General features: G+C 42.2%; 2 long non-coding RNA genes across 2 annotated transcripts in view; one reads left to right on the top strand and one right to left on the bottom strand.

The window, feature by feature from the left end:
* The window catches only part of LOC142406385 (uncharacterized), a 40,914-nt gene that overhangs the window by 13,790 nt on the left and 7,198 nt on the right, over positions 1–19,926 (top strand). Inside the window, exon 2 of the long non-coding RNA XR_012774567.1 lies at positions 5,939–6,023. This is a non-coding gene — a long non-coding RNA (uncharacterized LOC142406385). The remainder of the gene's footprint in view (positions 1–5,938; positions 6,024–19,926) is intronic.
* LOC142406384 (uncharacterized) overlaps positions 5,486–19,926 on the bottom strand; it is a 29,189-nt gene continuing 14,748 nt past the window's right edge. The window contains exon 4 of the long non-coding RNA XR_012774566.1: positions 5,486–6,315. This is a non-coding gene — a long non-coding RNA (uncharacterized LOC142406384). The remainder of the gene's footprint in view (positions 6,316–19,926) is intronic.

Here is a 19,926-nt window from a genome sequence, read left to right as displayed (position 1 = left end):
GAAAAAGGGAAAAAAAAACCCTCTTTCAGTCATTCCTCTCACCCTGTGTTCCCAGTCTGCCATGTCCCACCTGTACTAGTTATTTCTCAGCTTTGGACTGGGGGCTATGGAGATCTGAAACACCAGCAACATCCTCAGCACACATTGACTGCTGTTTGAACACTGCTTCCAGCTGTCAGCCTAAACCCTTTCCCTTGTGGCTTTTGCTAACATGAAGTGCCAAAAAGTTTCACACGGTAACAAGTAGAAGTGTTTCTGGGCAGGGCAGTGAGAACAGTGCCATTGCTGCTGAGAGAGAAATGCAACCCCCCTTCTTGAACCAGTCCAGCCACAGCCATCAGCCACAGGCTATCGACTGTAACTGCAATTTTATACATTTGTAAGACTGGGTCAATAGTTAAGGCTCCAGCCTACAGACTGATGCAAACACAGAGTCCAGCTGTGAGCCCCTTTAAATAAACACATTAAAAGATTGAAAGCTGTTCATATCTTCTGGTGGTGGGAGCATACAGTCACCTTGCAGACGGAGGTCATGCCCCGGGACGGATGAAATCTAAGTGCTGGCTGGAGCTTCAACTAGATGAATCACAGCAGTTGCTTCCCCACAGTGTCACAGCTCGCGTGCCAGTCCTCTTTGCAGTAGCTTTTTGAAAGGGTTAAACGAACCATATTCTTTGCAGTTAAGTAGCTGAACTATACCTGCTTTCTATAATACGTGAGAAAATCCTGTGTTCCCTGTACGGCATAAGGAAACACTTTTTCCTTCTCCTTGTCCTGTGTGTATCAAGGGTACAGGGCGAGAGCTGAGTAATGGTTTTGGTCCGGGCACCTTTTGCTCTCTCTGCTGGCAGCCCGCAGGAACAGCAGCAGCGCCCCGAGCCCTGGCAGGCTGCTGGGGCTGCTGGGGGTAGGCGGGAGCGTCTGAAATCTCTGCATGCGGTAGTTACCAAACGGGACCTTCCCACCGATACGAAACAGTGTCACTTCATATTTCTGACTGAGCCAGAGTAACATGCTATATGCCGTTTATGTATTCTTTGCCTCTTTGTATGAAGTCATGATGGAAGGTTAAATTTCAAGGCAAAAATTTAACGAGTGTGGCAAGAAAATACCATCCTTGAGTGGCTAAGTATATATTTGCCTGCCTTATAATTTAATGTAAAAATGAAGTTAATGAATTGCAAGAGAGGATAATACTTTGGGAAATGCTGGCTGCATTAGAAATAGACAATTGGGAATGTCAGATTCCTCCACAGAGAGGAGAGATCACTCTCCTTTCTTGTTTTGCCTATTTGTTTTCCCTTTTTTGGTCCTACTGTGAGTAGAAGTGAGTATTGTCCTTCAAACTCTATTTACCATGACGGATTCTCTGGTTAGCTCAATAATCAGCTAGAAATACAAGGATTTTTATATGGCAAATGCATTTACTAACAGAAATACAAGATCTCTAAATCAGGTGGATCTGTTAACATGTGACCACTGAAATGCAAAAATTAAAAAAAATCCATGTGATCATGAAAGTAAAAGCCTAAATTTTGTGCTGACAGATGAACAGGACAAGATGAAGCAATTCCTTTTCCTTTTCCCATGGCTGCAGTTCAACACCTGGAAATGGGGTGTGTGAACACAGCTACAACCACCACCCCGTAGCTCAGCCGTGGCTTCCATGCAGGGCAGTAACTGCCAAACACCATGCGAGCACAAGGGGTGATTGAGTTTAACATTGGAAGAAAATTGCAAGCAGGAACGTTTAGTCATGAAGGAAATGAATCATTGAGGTAAGAAAAAAAATTGGTGGGTCTTAGCAAAGAATACATCCACAACCAAAAGCATTGTGCAGTCACTTGGCAGAAAAACCCTAAACATACTACACCTACAAACAAGAAGGGTAAGGAGGTATTTCACTGAATTCACCTGGAGGCTGTGCTCCATCTTCAGCAGCTTCACTGGGTACTGTATGCTGGCTGCTGGTCAGATGGTCCATCCGACACTGTGTGACTTCTTGGTCACCGCCACCCTGTGTCAAGCCATGTTGGCCATGTAGGAGATACTAGTTCTGTGGTACTTGATGTGGCTTTTATTAGCTAAAGGGAAGCACTGCTGAACGTCAAAGTGGATGGCAGGGCACAAGCAGTTTCTCATGGATTCCTAGTTTTGAAGGCCAGAAGAGAACATTAGACAGGACCTTTAGAGCATATGGTATCGACTGTCACCTGTCTGTAAGGCAGACAATCCTGGCATATATCAGGGGCAGAGACAGGTGATAAAATGCATTCTCTTCTCCCTTCCCTATAAGGATCTGTGGATCAAAAGAATCTTCTTCAGCAGAAAATCATACACTTGTATCGCACTCTCTGCTGACAAAACATTTGAGTAAACAGATGTGAAATCAGCTACACCACAGCAGGACAAGGAAAGGAGGAAGGAGGAAAGGGATGACTGCCAGAGTGGGAAAGATTGTTTTTTCCCCAATCAGGAAAGAAAAGACTCAACAGAGGAGTTTGATTGGTCTTACCCTCCCCTACCTTCCAACATGCTTAGTTTCAACACCAGACGTGAGACACTAGGTAAGCAAATCCAGTGCTCAGTGATAGTTTTCTAGAGGTATTTTAGAAGGTCTTGTGTGTTTTATCCAACCTCTGGCTGCTAGTTTTGAAGGTGCAGGTCCCCTGGAGATGCTGAGTCACACTGGCCAACTTCCAAACAAATGTCCTGGATACCCTAATCTCAAAGAGTCATTAGGCGCTCATATCTGGGCACCTGACTTTCACCTTAGGCACGAACCAGGGCTTGCTCCCACCTGTCCAGGATCAAACATCCTGAGGTAGTTGGTGTGATCCTTCAGACCTAGCTTAGGCCAAAGATCTTGTGGGTTATTGCACACAAAATCTGTTAAAAAACATAGTTCGGTGGGAACCTCTAAGGACAGGGACCCTGAACTGCTCAGCTCACAGCCTTTGCCCCTACCATGTTCCCACCTGCAGTGATGACATTCAGGTCCCAACCCCCTGGCTGTGCTGCCCCGGCAATCCCCCCGTATTGGGGTTATCAGGGCAGAGAGGGTGGCCATCTTGCTGGGGCTGACCGACTGAAGGGGCATATGATTCAGCGTGGACCAGATGCTGGGGATGGTCGTTGTCTGCATGCAGAGGCATCACCATTCTCTTCCCCATCATGTCTTCACCTGTGGCCATGTGTTGCACATCTGTGCCTTGTTAAAACAGCTGAACACCATTGTACAGCAAACTCTGCAGCTCAAAATTGAGGGTTTTTTCCCCTTGTGGTTCCTGACATCCTCCTTTCATTTAATTTCACTGCTTCCCTGCAGCATTTAAAATATGATTCAAGGAAAACTGTAGTAAAGAGGGAAGCTTTCCAGCTACAACACCTGATTAACAAGGAAACAGGCAACTTTCTCCTTCAAATACAGAGGCACAGGCTTGTTCTTGAAAAGCAGACAGATATTTTTGCAATCCTGCCTGGCACACCATCTAAGGACTGCGCTTTCTGACTGTGAGTGCACATCATGTTCTGAATATTAGTGACTGCGTATCTCATCTCAGTATCCACCATGAAAAGCTCTGAAAAATACAATATAAACCCCCATTATTGCTGTAACAGAATGCCATGAAGCTAAACCAGAAAGCAAATGAAACAAGACATCAACATCCAGAATAAGTTGAAAGCCACACACTGAACATGCTAATTGATACAAGTTTTCGACAGTGTTTCTGTATTTCTAGTACTTAGGAATTACCTTCTTTGGGATGTTGTGTTGATCAAAGATTGGGAAACATCAGAAAAGATAGCCACTGCTAGAGCACATGCAGAAAATTGGCACTGTCAGTCCTGTCAGATACATTCTTCAAGGTAAATTAGAGCAATCTTCCCCTTTCAAGTAAGTAGGTGAATTTGACAGTGGCCTTCCAGTCATTTGCTATGGGTGCCTTTCCCTGTCTTTAAGATGGCAAACTAAGTTGCCTGTGACTATCTCTTCTTTCACTTTCATTGGTGTTAAATCCTTAACTACAATGTGGAGTATCATAACCTGCTTCCTTTCCAACCGCTTCTCAGCCCAAGCCATCCCTGGGGTACCATTGAGCTGCCAGCTCCCGTTGAAGGAGTCATTAGCATCCTTCATTGAATAGAAGCACTGAAAGAGCAATAAGCATGGCGAAAAGTGGAATGGACACAGACATCACAGTAATATCTTTTTTAGGACCTGATTCTCCTGTTATTCCACTGTAGGCCAGAATAGAAGGCACTTTGATACAGAAAAAGGAGGAGCTCTGACCTCAGTGCAGGATCAAGCCTCTCACTCATGCAAGGATTTGCTACCAATTCCTACAGCTGAACTATTTGCCAGTAGTAAACTGCTTACAGCATGTTGTTTTAAGAAGATATTATTTTCCTTGGAAAACTCAGCCTCAAATTGTCAAATGGTTCTGACTTGAGAAGAAAGGGGAAAAGCAGAGAGGAAAGAATTAAGTAATATCAAACCCCTTTGTGTCAGAAGTGCTGAAATTTTGCATTTGATACTTATCTCAGCAAAACTAACCCAATTTGACACTTCATGTCTGCAAAAGTAACTGAATCTCAAAAAAAAAAAAAAACCCAAAAAGGTAACCAAAAGGGTTAAACAATCTGACAATGAGAGAAAATTTTTCATTCCAGATTACAGGAAACATTAAAGCTTGAGCCAAAACACATTTTTTCACTTTGTTCATTTCACTATAAAACTTGGACAAATTCTGTTTTGGTTTAACCCAAACCAAATTTCTCTCCTATCTGAAAAACCCATTACTTACTGACCTCAACTAATCACTTTAGTTTCCTTTTAACAGAAGGGCCGAAGCACATATTTTCTGGTCAGTTCCCAAATGATAGTAGGCAACAGCAAGGAGAGGAGGAGGGGGTTCTGCAGGACAGTTTGAACCAATCCATCTATGTTTGTAATATAATCCAAAGTGCTGTTAGACCACCCTCAAGCAGATAAGAAATAATATGTTAGGGGAGCTATTGAACAAGATTTTTATATTGAATAACACAGTTAGGTCGCACAGATGTTTCTTCTATTATACTAGTTTTAAATTTCTATTTCCTTCTGTAACTTGGTATTACAATGTTGATTGTCTCAGTAATAGTAACAGTCCCTGCAGAAGAGATGACTCTCTCCATACCTATTTTAGGGAAAGCTGTACCTTCGGCCACCTAGAAATGGCTGTTCATCTCCGAAGTTGAAAGTTCAGCTCACTGCCAGTAACTCGTTCAGTAACAAATAAACAAAGTTTCTATCATTGGCCTGCTGAATTTGTACTGGAAAATTTGCAAAGGAGAGAAAGACAGAGCACTTTCTTTTGAGGTCCAGGGATCTGCCTACTTCCATTCAAGCTAGAATTATCCTGAAAACTGCTGGGAATTTATAGAATCATAGAATTGTTTAGGTTGGAAAAGACCTTTAAGATCATCAAGTCCAACTTGGAGGCAGTATCAGCAAAAAGCTATTTTCAGGGCACCAAACAGGTGTGAGATTCGCTTGAAAGTGCAGGGTGTTTCCTGTCTTATTTGAATTTGTTAACCCCTGGCCACTGCAAATCAAGGAGAAATCCGACAGGTCCTTATGCTGCAGCTGACTCACAGGACACAAAAAGGACCGTATCGGGGTGGCTTAGTAATAATTAAAAGAAGATGTGGAAGCATTTTAACATGCACTGTTGTTTATACATCTTATCTCCTCACTACAGGAAGGCATTTAATTTCCACGTTCAACATTTTCTGAATGAAAATGGTCCTAAGCTATTTCTAATATCCATGAAGCAGGGCTGAAACCTCTGTTTATCTAAACTGTGTATCATGTAGAGACGTCTTTTTAACCTTCCTATTATTATACAGTCACCATAAGCATCTCTGATACCACTTTTCTTCTTTTGTTTTATAGAAAACAAAACAATGGAAGAGTTCGGGGAACTATGCAAAACGCTTGGATGCAGGAGTGCGATCGGCATAGCTGGGGCCCCTCTGAGGTCGGCTTGGGGGCTTTTTGTAGTCGTAATTACTTCCTACTGTGCCTGCGGCCCACTCCGTCAGCTGGTGCCGGGCAGGCGGTGGGTGGAAGGCCGTGACTCCGCTTCCTCGGCGTCCCCCGGGACGGCGAGCTGTTCCCAGGATGCCCCGCCGCAGCCGGCGGAGGGCAGGACGGCCGCCTGCACAAGCCGCTGCCTGCGACTGTCTCTCGTTCACTCCGTGTCTCCGTCACCAGAAGCCTTTCATCATTTCTGGTTTCGTCAGCCTTCTGCAACTGATTTGTGGACGATGCTGGGGATAACAGGAGATGGAGAGGTTATCCGCTTTGAAACAGAGCGAGCTGTGGTGCTCTCATCCTAAATGCGAGATATCTCTCTAGCTCGCAATCCATCTCCTCTCTCTCCCAGAGCGGGAAAAGAAGTGGCTTTCTGCTGATACAAGAAGATCTGCCCAGTGAGGTGACTTACATTTATAGTTATCACATTTACAGAGTGACTGGCATTTATATACTAGTCAATCTTCCATACAAGTATCTCGGTGAGCTCAAACATGCAGGCATGCTGCAAAAAATATCAGAAGCAGATTTAACAGTTGGAGTCAGCTGCGCTCTCTGCAGATGATACCCAGCAGCTCTTTCCTGCTGGTATCTGGCCTATCTGGTTTTAAAATATCTCATCAAAACTACACTTCATTGACTTCAAACTTTGGTACTATTGATCTGCTCGGTCAAGCAGAAACAGCATTCTGCCACTATCTGAGTACTACTCTTCCGTAGCTTTGTAGTTTTGCCCATATGATACGTAGCACTCATGTAAGGAAGTATTTCCAAGATTATATCTTGGGCCATAATTTATAGAAATGCATTTGTTTGCCATAAACGTCAACCATGTTTCCCAGCTCAGGAAAAGCAATGAGTGTTCCAGACATTGGCCAGTTCCTGCCCAGAGAACCTTGTTTCCTGAGGAGAAAAAAGAGGGGGAATTAATCTAAATTGTGGATTTCTTTAGTGAAGGTCTCTATCTCTGGGTTAGTCACCTTAGATTCCCAGTGGAGGTCATCAATAGCGTCACCATACTTTGTGCTGAGTAGATTCATCTGACCCTGAAATGACCATCAGGCTTTGGATACTACTGATTGTACTGGGTGGACCTACCTTATCCAGAAAGGGAGACATGACAACTAGTTCACGAGTAGACAACCAAAATTCAGCAAGGTGATTCCCATTTCTAAATCCTGCCTAAGAGCTTGGTTATCATTGAGATCAACATAACTAAACATGATGTACTTGATGTACTCTTCTATGCATACTTGAGGAGCTGGGCCTTTATTTCTAAGTTCATGCATGGGATCAGCTCTGCCGTGAGACTGGCTCACGTATGTATACAAAGGTTGTAAAAGTGGGTACAGGGTAAAGTTCTCACTAGAAAATGACTACTTTTTCTTCTTGAGAAAACCAGTATGAATGGGTGAATGCTGACATTTTTAGATCCTGTTACTGAATCAGCTTTGTCTATGTGCTGAAGTTTTTTGTTAAGAAAAGGAGGAAAATGGCTTTAGTCTGCTACTTTCTCAAGGAACTTGCTACAAATGTGTAAAAATCATTAAACATCATCATAGTTAGAGAAGGGATCAGTCTTCTCTCCATATTATCAGTACCAAAGTGCTTGGTGAGTGCCAACTTTCTCACTCCCACATACTCAGAAGGAACTCTATTGGTTTTGACTAGAATATCCAAATGAGGAAAATAATAAGGAAAACAAGAAAAAACATGAAATAAAACTGCAGCTGGGACCAATTTCAGAACCAGGGAAAACATACACCTGAATTTTGGGGAGCATTTCATCTTGAAACAAAATCTGCCCCTGAACTTTTCTGACCTCCCCCAAAATATCTTGCAATCCTTATAGCAATGCTTTATTTACCTGCTGAACACACTGCAATATGTATTTCATTTTTACCTGTGGCTGGTACGTTCTGTCCTGTCTCCCAGCTTGTTTATGACCTACAGATGTCAAATGTTCCTTGGAGGCTGAGTAACTTGGGATAATGCTCCAAACTGGACAAATTTGACTTCTTCATGAACCTTTGAGTTTACCTTACAAATGCCAGGGTATATGCTGTTCTCTATTTTTGAGAGGTTTAGAGTAGGTACAAACTATGTGTGCAGGGTATTTCTTTGACATCTAATCATTGCTTTTTCTCATTTCTAGCTCCTTTTTTTTCGTCCTGACCTTTGTGAAATGCAAATATCACACATGCACCAGAGAAAATGAGCACAGCAAGACTGGGATGTAGCAGTGTCCTTGTGGATGTTCCTATACGGATTCAACAGTTTTCACTTCTCCTGGGTTTGCAGCAGTTTGATTTTCCTGGCAGCTTTGCTTTCAGTTTCTGACTCTCCCGTCGCTGGGAAGCTAACTATCTCCATATGTTCAGGCAGTTCCTGAGATGGAGCTAGGAAGTGCTTGATCACTGGGATGAGAGTCTGGCATCCAGCTCAATGAAGCCCTTTGTTTAGGCATGCCATTTATTGATAGAGAACACCAAGCATCCCTTCCTCCTTATCAATGGAGGGATTTAAATACTCACTACATTTAGCACGAGGTATTGCCCCTGACACGCCCCCTTGCCATTAAATGGCAGTTAAAGGACCAAATGGAAAAGCAACAGCAAGATATTGGTCTCAATAGTGTTAAAGCAAGATATGGTCCCCCCCACAGGAAATGTCACATTTGATATAAAACAAGTTTCAGAGTAGTAGAGTTGCCAAATTATTTGAAGTGATGTGGATTTCATATATGTATCTACCACACTAAATCAGTGCCAGACAGTCATCGGATAAGGGAGGCCTAATTCTGAATGCAGATGAGCTGTAAACAGACACCCAGGAAGGAAGGAGTGTTAGAGCTGGGTCACAGTGAGTTAGACTATACGTTTCCCACAGGTTACCAGAATTAAATATTAAAGAAGAAATAAAAACCGTGAGCTTGCTCACTCTCCTTGGACAGAGTTAAGGAACAGACAGAGACACCTCTTGATCCACCCTACTATAACGGCTGACACAGTATAGGCTAGCAGTAATTTATGTCCCACCCACTAGATGAATAAAAGAAGAAGGCAGTCTGACTCAGAAACGTGTCACTGTGTCAACAAACATCTGTAGTAACGCATCTCATGTATGTCTCATGTATGCCTGTGTCTTGAGTCACAACCCAATCCAAAGATGTTTGGTACACTATAAATACTCAAGGTGATTTTGAAGTGTTGGAGAAATTACAAAAATTGCTATAAACCAGTAAAGTAGGTTCAAAGTTCACAATCAGAGTGCTATAAGAGAAAATTTGTTCAAATAATATATGCAAAAAGGGACAGTGCACTCCAAAAATGAATGTTTAAAATATTCATTAAACTCCCCCCCTCACCCCTCTTTTTCTTCTTGGATAGCTATTGTCCTTTTCTGAGGCACAGGGAAGGTACTAAGGGACTCCTGTTAACATAGGAATAAAATAGCATTCTCTCATGACTATGGCAAGTGATCCAGAATAATTTTCTGAAAGCTGTGTGTGAACAGTTGAGATGAACAATGTAATTACACTAGCAGAAGCTCTGCTATACCCCCACATTTCTTTCATTTAGTGTGAGTTGCTACTAGAAAGAAAAGCAAAAAAACCCCAAACCCAGAAACAATTCACCCACCCACCCATGCAAAGTAATATCATCTCAAAAAATGTTGGAAAGGGAATAGGGAGAGTGTTAGCCATGGAGCTTCTGCATTCTGCCTCTGAGCTGCAAGTTTGGTTTGCCAGATCTAGGGCCTGGTAGATGAAAGTGCTGAAACAAGTTCAAAAGTGGCTTCATTTTTATAAGAATATGACCATAAGACTGACTGGGGTTTAACAGCACATTTCATGAAGCAGAGAGAATAATCTGGATCCCATTAGCGGTACAGACTAACACCCAGACTATGGAGCCTTAACATAGTTTTGGGAAAGGGATGTATCAGGATGAACATGGCCTGTTGGATGGTGGTAAGCTAGACAGGTACATCGTGTGTTGATTGGGTTTATCACTTTTCTTTTTTTTTTTCCCTAAACTGTTTTTTTCCAAGAAAGCAATATTGTAGTCTGAAAGGCTGCCTTATCAGTAGATAGAATCACAGAATCACAGAATGGTTGAGGTTGGAAGGGACCTCTGGAGGTCATCTGGTCCAACACCCCTGCTCCAGCAGAGCCACCTAAAGCCGGTTGCCCAGAACCGTGTCCAGATGGCTTCTGAATATCTCCAAGTATGGAGACTCCACGACCACTCTGGGCAACCTGTTCCAGTGCTCAGTCACCCTCACAGTGAAGGTCTTATCCTTAGATTTGAGAAGATATACACTTAAAGGAACTAAGAAGGGTTAGAAGTGCAATTATTCCGAGAACTGCATAACTGCACCAAAAAAAAAAAAAATGATCCCACATCTGTAAAGAACTTGCTACAGTACAAGAAAACCATTGTGACCAGTGGATTCGCATTTCAATGGCTATGCAAGTCACACTTAAACAATTTGTACCAGTTTTCCTGCCAGTCCTGTGAAAACTCAAACAAGCAAACAAACAAACATCTTCAAGCTCCCTCAAGGGTCTCCACCTAATATTTTAAGAATGACTTTTTGTCAGACTTTGACATTTTGAATGGAGACCTGGTATGGCATGATTTTTATCATTAAGTTACAAGGAAGGAAAGAGAATCATGCAAAAAGTGTGTGAACTGAAGCATGCAGAAGATGATAACAAGACCTTTTCTCCAAGCTAGCTAGCTGGTACCAAATCTCACTGGCTCATATTCAGGCAATTGCAGTTAGGAGTTGCTTCCCCACACCTGTAGCTTGCAAAATGTGTATTTTAGTACCGGCAGCTCCATTCTTGCATATGGGAGGATAAAATAATTATCTTGGAGTCAACTGCCATAATTGTTCTGGATGGGAATCATAGGGCTCCTCTGAAGGCCCAGATGTATGGTCAAGTTACAACAGCTTTATGAAGTATTGTGCAGCGGGTGAGCTGTTAGGATTTCCAATAGCTGCTTAGGAATTTGCTCGGAGCCTCCCCGGTGCTGAGGCAATGCAGCATGGCTCCTGTCAATTGCAGAAGATACAACAGCAGAGGTCTAGCCTGATGTCTCGATTTCAGGAGAACAGAGGACCCCTAACAGCAGAGGACAGAAGAAGCAAGATGAGCACAACTCTGATGTCTTTTGAGAGCTGTGCAGCAGCTGTATCACAAGTGGAAGTGACGTGCCCCAGCATCCAACGCAAAGGAGATGGGCAATCCATCACTCTTTAACTTATGCTTAATCCATGTCGAGATAAAGATGTTTTCTGTCATGTCTGTGACCCCACTTTGAAAGTTTGCATATTCTGAGTGCTGAGACTTCAGCCTGTGGGAAGATTCCAGGCAAAGGACATTTCACTCATTTTTCTGGCGTACTGCTAAGGCCAACTCACCCACAATTATAGAAGTTATATGGTATCAAAAGAATATGCCTCAAAAAAATGGCCACAGATACCCTGTGGTTGATATGACAGGAGGGAAAGGGGATAATTGAACAGCGTGGGGACTATGAAGGCATTTGACTGCCAAACAGATGCTGTGGGTGATGTTAAGGGAAATGAATGATTTAGGATTAGGAAACTGGGAAAACACACACAGATCTTGTATCAAATTCAGCTTTCAAAAAGTGGCTTTTGTGGTTATATGTAGTTATCTGGTTTGTCTTTTTGACCAGAAGCTCCTCAGGCTGTAAACTTTCTAGTGTTCTGTGTTCATACAATGCTAGACACTATGTCTGCATTTAACCATGGGGTCCAGGAGCACTTTACCTCTGGGGTCCAGCTGTGTGATGTGATGACACCCTATCTCTCTTCACAGCTTGTTTTTTTGGTAAGTAGGTGTCATGGTTTAAGCCCAGCCAGCAACTAAGCACCACCCAGCCGCTCACTCACTCCCCGCTGGTGGGATGGGGGAGAGGATCGGAAGGGTAAAAGTGAGAAAACTCGTGGGTTGAGATAAAGACAGGTTAATAGGTAAAGCAAAAGCTGTGCACGCAAGCAAAGCAAAATAAGGAATTCATTCACTACTTCCCATGGGCAGGCAGGTGTTCAGCCATCTCCAGGAAAGCAGGGCTCCATCACGCGTAACGGTTACTTGGGAAGACAAACGCCATAACTCTGAACGTCATACAGTATGGAATATCCCTTTGGTCAGTTGGGGTCAGCTGTCCCAGCTGTGTCCCCTCCCAACTTCTTGTGCACCCCCAGCCTACGTGCTTGTGGGGTGGGGTGAGAAGCAGAAAAGGCCTTGACTCTGTGTAAGCACTGCTCAGCAGTAACTGAAACACCCCCGTATTATCAACACTGTTTCCAGCACAAATCCAAAACATAGGCCCATACTAGCTACTATGAAAAAATTAATTCTATCTCAGCCAAAACCACCACACTAGGGTGCATGGGCAGGAGGCAGCTGCAGTAAGCTCTGATGACAGAAGAGCAGGGAGGCCCATGTGTGCAGGATGGACACCCAAGTGCATCTGGTACTCAGTTAAGACACTATTTTTGAGACTCAGTCCAAACTGGGATCCTTAGGTGATACCAAAGTATAAACAGAAAATATGAATTGAAAACGGATGTGATGCACTGTGCTGCACCCTGGCTATAACTACCCTGATTTATTCGTTAGTTATTTCTGAGTTTTTCCTGGAGTTTGTTCTTTCAGACTGAAGCTTCAAGCTTGTAAACCCCCACCAGCTTCACTTTACAATCCTGAGCCTCCTCACTGCTCTCAGCAAACCATCCTCCCTGGGCAAGGCCAAACACCAGCAGAACTGTGCACAGGATTGTGGCCAAACCAGGAGTGCAAGTGGATTACCTTGTGCATGGATCAAAAAGGAATTTGACTAATCCCTCCCTGGCTCTTTGCTTTTCCCTTGCACTGCTCCTGTGCAAAAACCTTCCTCTTCTGCCCAGAAAGATGTTTCACTAAAGGTGACAAGTCCAAATGAAGAAAAGGTGCATTCTGAAAACAAAGGTTTTGAAGAAGAATTTTGTGAATATTGCTTGGAGAGTCTAAGCAGTGAATTGGTGACTTGAGAAGAAAGACCTAGTTCAAGGGGAAGAAGGGCACTTTCTTTCTTTCTTCCTTTTCTTTCTTTCTTTCTTTTTTCTTTCTTCTTTCTTTCCTTCTTTCTTTCTTTCTTTCTTTCTTTCTTTCTTTCTTTCTTTCTTTCTTTCTTTCTTCCTTCCTTCCTTCCTTCCTTCCTTCCTTCCTTCCTTCCTTCCTTCCTTCCTTCCTTCCTTCCTTCCTTCCCTCCTTCCTTCCTTCCTTTTTCTTTTTCTTTTTCTTTTTTTTTTCTTTCTTTCTCTTTCTTTCTTTCTCTTTCTTTCTTTCTCTTTCTTTCTTTCTTCCTTCCTTCCTTCCTTTTACTTTCTTTCTTTCTTTTTCTTTCTTTTTCTTTCTTTTTCTTTCTTTCTTTCTTTCTTTCTTTCTTTCTTTCTTTCTTTCTTTCTTTCTTTTTCTTTCTTTTTCTTTCTTTTTCTTTCTTTCTCTTTCTTTCTTTCTTTCTTTTTCTTTCTTTTTCTTTTTCTTTCTTTTTCTTTCTTTCTCTTTCTTTCTCTTTCTTTCTTTCTTTCTTTCTTTCTCTCTTTCTCTCTTTCTCTCTTTCTCTCTTTCTCTCTCTCTTTCTTTTCCTGTCCCCTCTGCCTTCTCCCCCTCTTTCTTTTCCTCTCCCCCCTGCCTTCTCCCCCTTCTTCCCAAATTTGGGCTTTCTTGCAGGGAATTAAGTCTTCCAAAAGGGGAGAGAGGAGAAAGGCAGCATGTCATACTTCTCTGATAGATGGAATGTCTCAGTTTACATCTGTTTCCTGTACAAGGAAGCCCAAGGAGCAACGAACTCACCAGGAATAGTAATGCATATGCTTACTTTTTCTCTTTAAACAGAAACAGCGTAGTTGAACTTGCAGTTTGGGTCCACGTAACCAGTAATTTCTCATTAAAAATACAATTGGGAAATAGTTTAACCATCTTTGTGAGCATGATCACATCTGTGTTAAATAGGCAGAGTTTAAATCACATTACTACTGAACGAAGACATGGGTGGGATTTTTTTTGGAGTTCCCAGAAACTAAATGTCATAGGGCATGTCTGCTGGCTGGTTCATCCCTGCTTCCGATTCATGTGGGACCACAGGACTCACATGAACCCACATGAATCAGAGTCTACATATGTTGCTGAGGGTGACAAGGCATCTGAGATTACCAAAGTAACTGAGGAAGCTGCAAATTAATTAGAATAAATTATGTTCTCCCCATCCTAGAGCAAATAATTAATTCATTTGAGAATTGTTATGGCTGAGCACAGAAATAGCTTTTAGGAAGTTCACCTTGCTGAAGAAAATGTTATTTTCATATGAGTAAAAAGACAATAGGAATAGCAAGACCTCCTCATTAGCATGATCTCTGACCAGCATTAGGGAAATCAGTAATGTGCTTTATCAGTGGAACAAGTATGTTTTTGTTTTCTCTTTGTTTTGAGCTCTCGATAGACATATGAATGCAATGGGTGCAATCTGGAAAGGGTCTTTTGCTCCATATTTTTTTTTCCATCCTGTCACCATGGAACCAACGTTCACATTCCCGAAGCACTTAAAGAACATTTGAATAAAGAAGTGAGACCATAGATGGTCTGAAATGAATAACATCATTGTCAGTGCAGCACTGAGGCCTAACATCAGAACATCTTTTATTTTTGACATCTGATAAATCTCTTTATAAGTTAATAGAGAAAATTTCCTTTTCTGTCCATTTGTAATATATATAGAGACAGCAAGTGCAATGAACACACTGGCATTGTTTGCCCAAGCTATCCCTGGGGAGATAATCAGGTTATGGGCTATTTTTATTCTGCTGCATCAGACAAAAATAAACCACTGTGAAATGGACACCTTAGCTTCAACAGAAAAGGAGTGAGGTCAAGGTGTTCACATGTGACTACTGATTTCCAGCACTCAGAACTGAAATACCTTGTATGTGCCCAATTTTCAGAGGGCAGGTGCTCTACATTCTCCCAGCTTGGGCTGCTTCAATGAGTTACAGGGATCACTTCAAATTTCATTTGAAAATCTCGGCACAAGCACATTTCAGAGTCTGAAGGTATCCGACAAAGAGCAGCAGCAAGCATCCATGCTTAACCACGTTAACTACATCTACCAATACATATAAAAGCAACTACACTTAAATTACCCACACTCTGCTGTGTTACTTCTTGAATGTGAGCCTGGTGTGGCAGAGGGCAAGCACTAGACATTTCTGAGGATGCTGACATCTGGATGAAACCCCAGGTAGGAAAGGGAAACCTTTTCTTCTCCCTTTGTTCAAAGTGCAACAGATGGAGGGGGAATTGTCCTTATCTAGTCTCATAGGGATGATCACAACAACCATTTAATTTTTTGAAAGATTTGCTTTTTCTCCTTGTGCCAAGATAAGAACACTGAAATGTCTCAGAATACAGCTACAAACAGTTGTTAAGCTTTGATATAAATGCCTTTATCAAAACAGGCAAATATTTGTAATGACTTGGGATTTATTTTAACAATATGAAACACTGTTTATTCAGCACTATCTAATGTGTAGAAGGCACTTAAGGCTTCAGAAAAGAGAAATTTATCTCTAACATAAGTGGTTAAAACCATTTTGCTGTCTCTCTGCTGACTTGTTTCGGCAGTGAATTTAGCATGCCCAACATACAAGATGTAGCAGCTGAACATCAGATTCAGTCCAGGTTTCTCCTGTGTTCTTCAGACAACGGCGCTTGCAACTCCAGGGTTCACTTTGATGTCCTGTCATTAGAATGCTGGAGCGATAGCTCAAGTGCCATTACCTTCAACTCACCTTTGTTCTGCAGGATAACTTGTATTCTCAGTTAGACCCCTTCCTGTACCAATCTTTATGATAATATATGCAGGACTGCGATGTCATCTGGTTAAGTAGATGCACTGCCTTTTGGGATCACACATATCCTGTTACAAGGGTCACTTGTTCCTCAAATGTTTCTGTCTGAACAGAGAGCTTCACAGCTTCTATGTATACAAAATATTGGACAGCTTTTCCCTGCCCCAAAATTGCTACATGGGAAATTTCTATGAACAAAGGGCTGGAAGACATGGGTTGTTTAAGGCCATGTGCAAGTTAGATTGGACACTTTGCATGCTTTTGTCTTAGCTCCTGAGACTGCTTAACCTGCTTAGAGAGTTCGCATTGCTTAGTTTTTTCCCAGAAGTAAAATACATCCACTGAATGTTGGTGTTGTCTTTCATTTTCAATGAAGACCAAAAGCAGTTGGCAAAGAGATTCCCCAACTGGCAGGAGGATGCCAGCAGCAAGAGTGGAAAGACGAGGCTGGGAATAAGAAGACTGCTAGCACAGACATGCTAAAAACAGCACCCTGTGTTTCAGGCAGACAAAACAGCCCTGTGTTTCAGGCCCACCACTAAAGAATTTCACTGCAATAATCTGTGTGTTCAGAAACACCCTCACTAGCTCATCAGGCTGTTTGCAAGCAGGAATTTGCAGGTAACTTTCTGCAGGAGGAGGCATCAAAAGTACAAATCATACATGATATTTCCTCTTAAGCACAGGGCAGGAAGTAATCATGGAGCTGAACGCAGCCAACATTTTTGAAGGGATGACTAGAGGGACTATAGTTCAAAGTAAACAGTGGAACTACCATAGGTGGGACTGTTGCATTTCTAAAGGGCAAATTTTAAGAGAAACAAGGAAAGCAAGAGAAAGAGCAAACTAGACGTATGCTAGGAGATATACAAACAAGACAACCAAAGTGGAGGTTTCTAATATGAAACACATTTCCTCTCAGGAAATGAGCCTATTCGTCAAAAATACCAAGCATGCTGCTCACAAGGAAAGAAGAGAAGATGAATTCGGTGGATAGAAGTAATTATAGTTGCTAAGATGACAACAAAGCATGTTATCAGGACACAATCTGTAAACAAGCTAGGGATTATCAAAGTCAGAAAGACGTAAAAGGAAATATTAGTCAAGACAGTATGTGAAAATTTGTGGTTTCAGGTATTGAAAAAGTATTCTGATATTAAACATGCTCCATTTTCAGGGTTCACATTTGACCAGACATCTTTATATGAATATTTGACTTTCAAAAATGGGGATGAAGATATGATATGAACATGTCCTACATGCCATGTGCTAAGAACTATATTGAACCTGAAAATGGCTAGCCACAATAGCCAGGTGAAGAAGATCATCTTTCAAGAGATTCGCTTAACCGCATGTGTCCTTCAGCACACTGATTTAATATATTGAATGCTGTATCTTTGTAAGTAGGTATAGACCCACTGAAGTAACTAGTCTTTGTAAAGCTAGATGAAAGCATCTAAAGCGGCTACAAAATCCTGTCTGGATTCCAGACTTCAGTTCTTGCTTTTCCTGAAATCTGGAATGCTACCTCAGAAACCAAATAATTAATGGACATAAACAAATTTGGGGAGTAACTTGTGCTAATAATTCACGTTCCAAGAAACTTCACTCCTTGTAATAGTATGAAAGATTTGTGAATTAGGAAATGTAATATATTAAATTCTTATGCTGCATCCATAACCATGTCACCTGAAACTTTTCTTCAGTAAGTTAAGTCAGTACAGGTTAATAACATGCCTAGGTTTCTCTTAGGTTTCTCTTTAAGACAATGAATGCTGAAGAAAACATTCAGAAGGGCAAATTTCACCTGTCTTAAGAAAGAACAATTGCTGAACAGTGATTTTTAAGTAATAAAAACACAACATCCAGAATCTGTGCACCCATTAGCTTGACAGATGTTCTTAAAAAGCTTCCCCTGATTCTAGAACTGGTATAATTACACTGGCATTGCTGCACGTCCCTGAGAAACGTTCAGAAACTCTTATGATTTTCTGGGTGCCCTTATGTTTTTGGAATCCAATACTCAGAAGTTTATTGCTCGTTCGATTTTAACCAATATGCGTAATTCTCACTGCAGGCCAGCCTAGGCGTAGCTTCAGATGCAGACTTCCTTTGGTACCCATTACATGTCTGTTTGTGCTCTTGTGGTGATCTCTCCTGGCAAGGACCCAAAGGGATCCTGCCCAGTTACACCCTGGGCAAGATGGTAGGTCATGCTCTTCAGTTGTAACGAAGACACTACTTAATCTGAAAATTGCTGGGTAAAGATGTCTGGACAGTATTGCACTTGTGTCTGACAGAGACAAGATGCACTGAGCGTCCTGTCAGCCTGTCATCCAGTGGTTTCTCACTTTTTGCACCTTTTGCAACCACATAGAAGTTGCAGGATGGACTAGCCAGTGGCTTTGCACAGTGTCCTGTGTAAGGAGAGTGCCAAGTCTGCCGGCTGTCATGCAGGAAGGATGTCTCTACTGGATTTTGCATTTGTCTGTGGAAGAAAGCAATCATTCCTTGGTGCCAGGGTGCCTAAAGCCTTCGTCCAGGCAAGCTACAGGTTGGAAAGAGGAGAAAAAGCTCTTAAGGCTTTTTGCTTTAGCAGCTTTATTGAGCTGGCACAATCTGGGCTAATTATAGTCCTAAAAAGTAGTTAAGTCATAACAATGTCTGATGTACTGTGTCAGTGTGTGCGCGCACACGCACGCCTGTGTATGAGAGAAAGATACAGCCACCGTAACAATCATAACCTAAGAAACCACAGGACTGGCACAAAAGGAACGTATTTGACAACGAATTCATTTTTGTTAAATATTGTGGATTATCTTCTAGATTCCTTTGGGGAAGTACAGAAAATTCCTGTGCAGACCTGAGGGAAAATTATCTTACTGATCTGTTAGCACCTCTGCTGTTAATATAAACATTGGCAAAAGCTATATAAATACTGGTGGATTCTGGAAGGGCTGTGAGCAATTTAACAGCAAGAAGCTCCTTTTTAAATACATGAAAATGAAATGCTTAATGTGTCCCAGGATGCGTTGTGTGTGTGTGAGTGATTACATACAAATGCCGTGTAATGAGCAACCTGAGAAAATGTAACTTGCACTACTTTGAAATTAATTATTCCTCAATTAAAGCCACAGTAGTGTACTTGCTCTGGTTGTGATTAAAGTTCCTCCTCTGACATTATTCACCTGCTGCTATGAAAACAAACACATTTAGGGTAAGAATCAATAAGTGTTTTTTTCCTAAAGCTTTTTCTTGTTTTCTTGGGTAAATTAGGCCCAGATCCTCCATTTAGTTCTCTGCCAGCAGCTCTCTAAGCTCACAGGAGTGGAGTGTGGGTCACTTCATGGCAGACCAGTAGCCAGGAGGATGAGACACCTCACCTTCATCGCTACGCATATTGTCTCAGTTATTTACCAAATCTACTAAAGCTTTCCAAAAGTATAGAGCGAGTCTATCCCAGGCCTCCACCACCCATTATCCCTCTGTCTATATGTGTAATTTACACTACTCTGAGGTTTCTCATCTTAATTTAAAGCTGTCTGTGCTTTTTTAAGCAATTCCTTAATAAAGGGAAGTTACTCACACTATGCACGTAGGGAGTATGCCCAACCTTTTGGGGTTCCCAAAGCTGGGGATTTGGGGTGATGTGCAAGAGCCCTTTCCAGGAGCGGTGGGTGCAGGTGAGCCCTTGCCCCCTCTGAGTCCTGTGGCCGGCACATGGGGTGCAGGGAGCCCTGCCACCCTGCCACCTCACTTCTGCAGGAAAGGACTGGGGAGCAATCCCATGGCAGCTGCCAGGACTGGCAAGATATCAGATAATCTAGTGGTAGACTGCCCATACTGGCAAAGCAGGAGTTTCCTACCACTGAGCCCAGTGCCATGTCCTCCAAGGAGGTGGGTCGGGTCCTGGGACT

The sequence above is a fragment of the Mycteria americana genome, chromosome 2 (assembly GCF_035582795.1).
Source record: "Mycteria americana isolate JAX WOST 10 ecotype Jacksonville Zoo and Gardens chromosome 2, USCA_MyAme_1.0, whole genome shotgun sequence".
Lineage (NCBI taxonomy): Eukaryota > Metazoa > Chordata > Aves > Ciconiiformes > Ciconiidae > Mycteria > Mycteria americana.
This window is presented reverse-complemented; position numbering and strand designations above follow the sequence as displayed.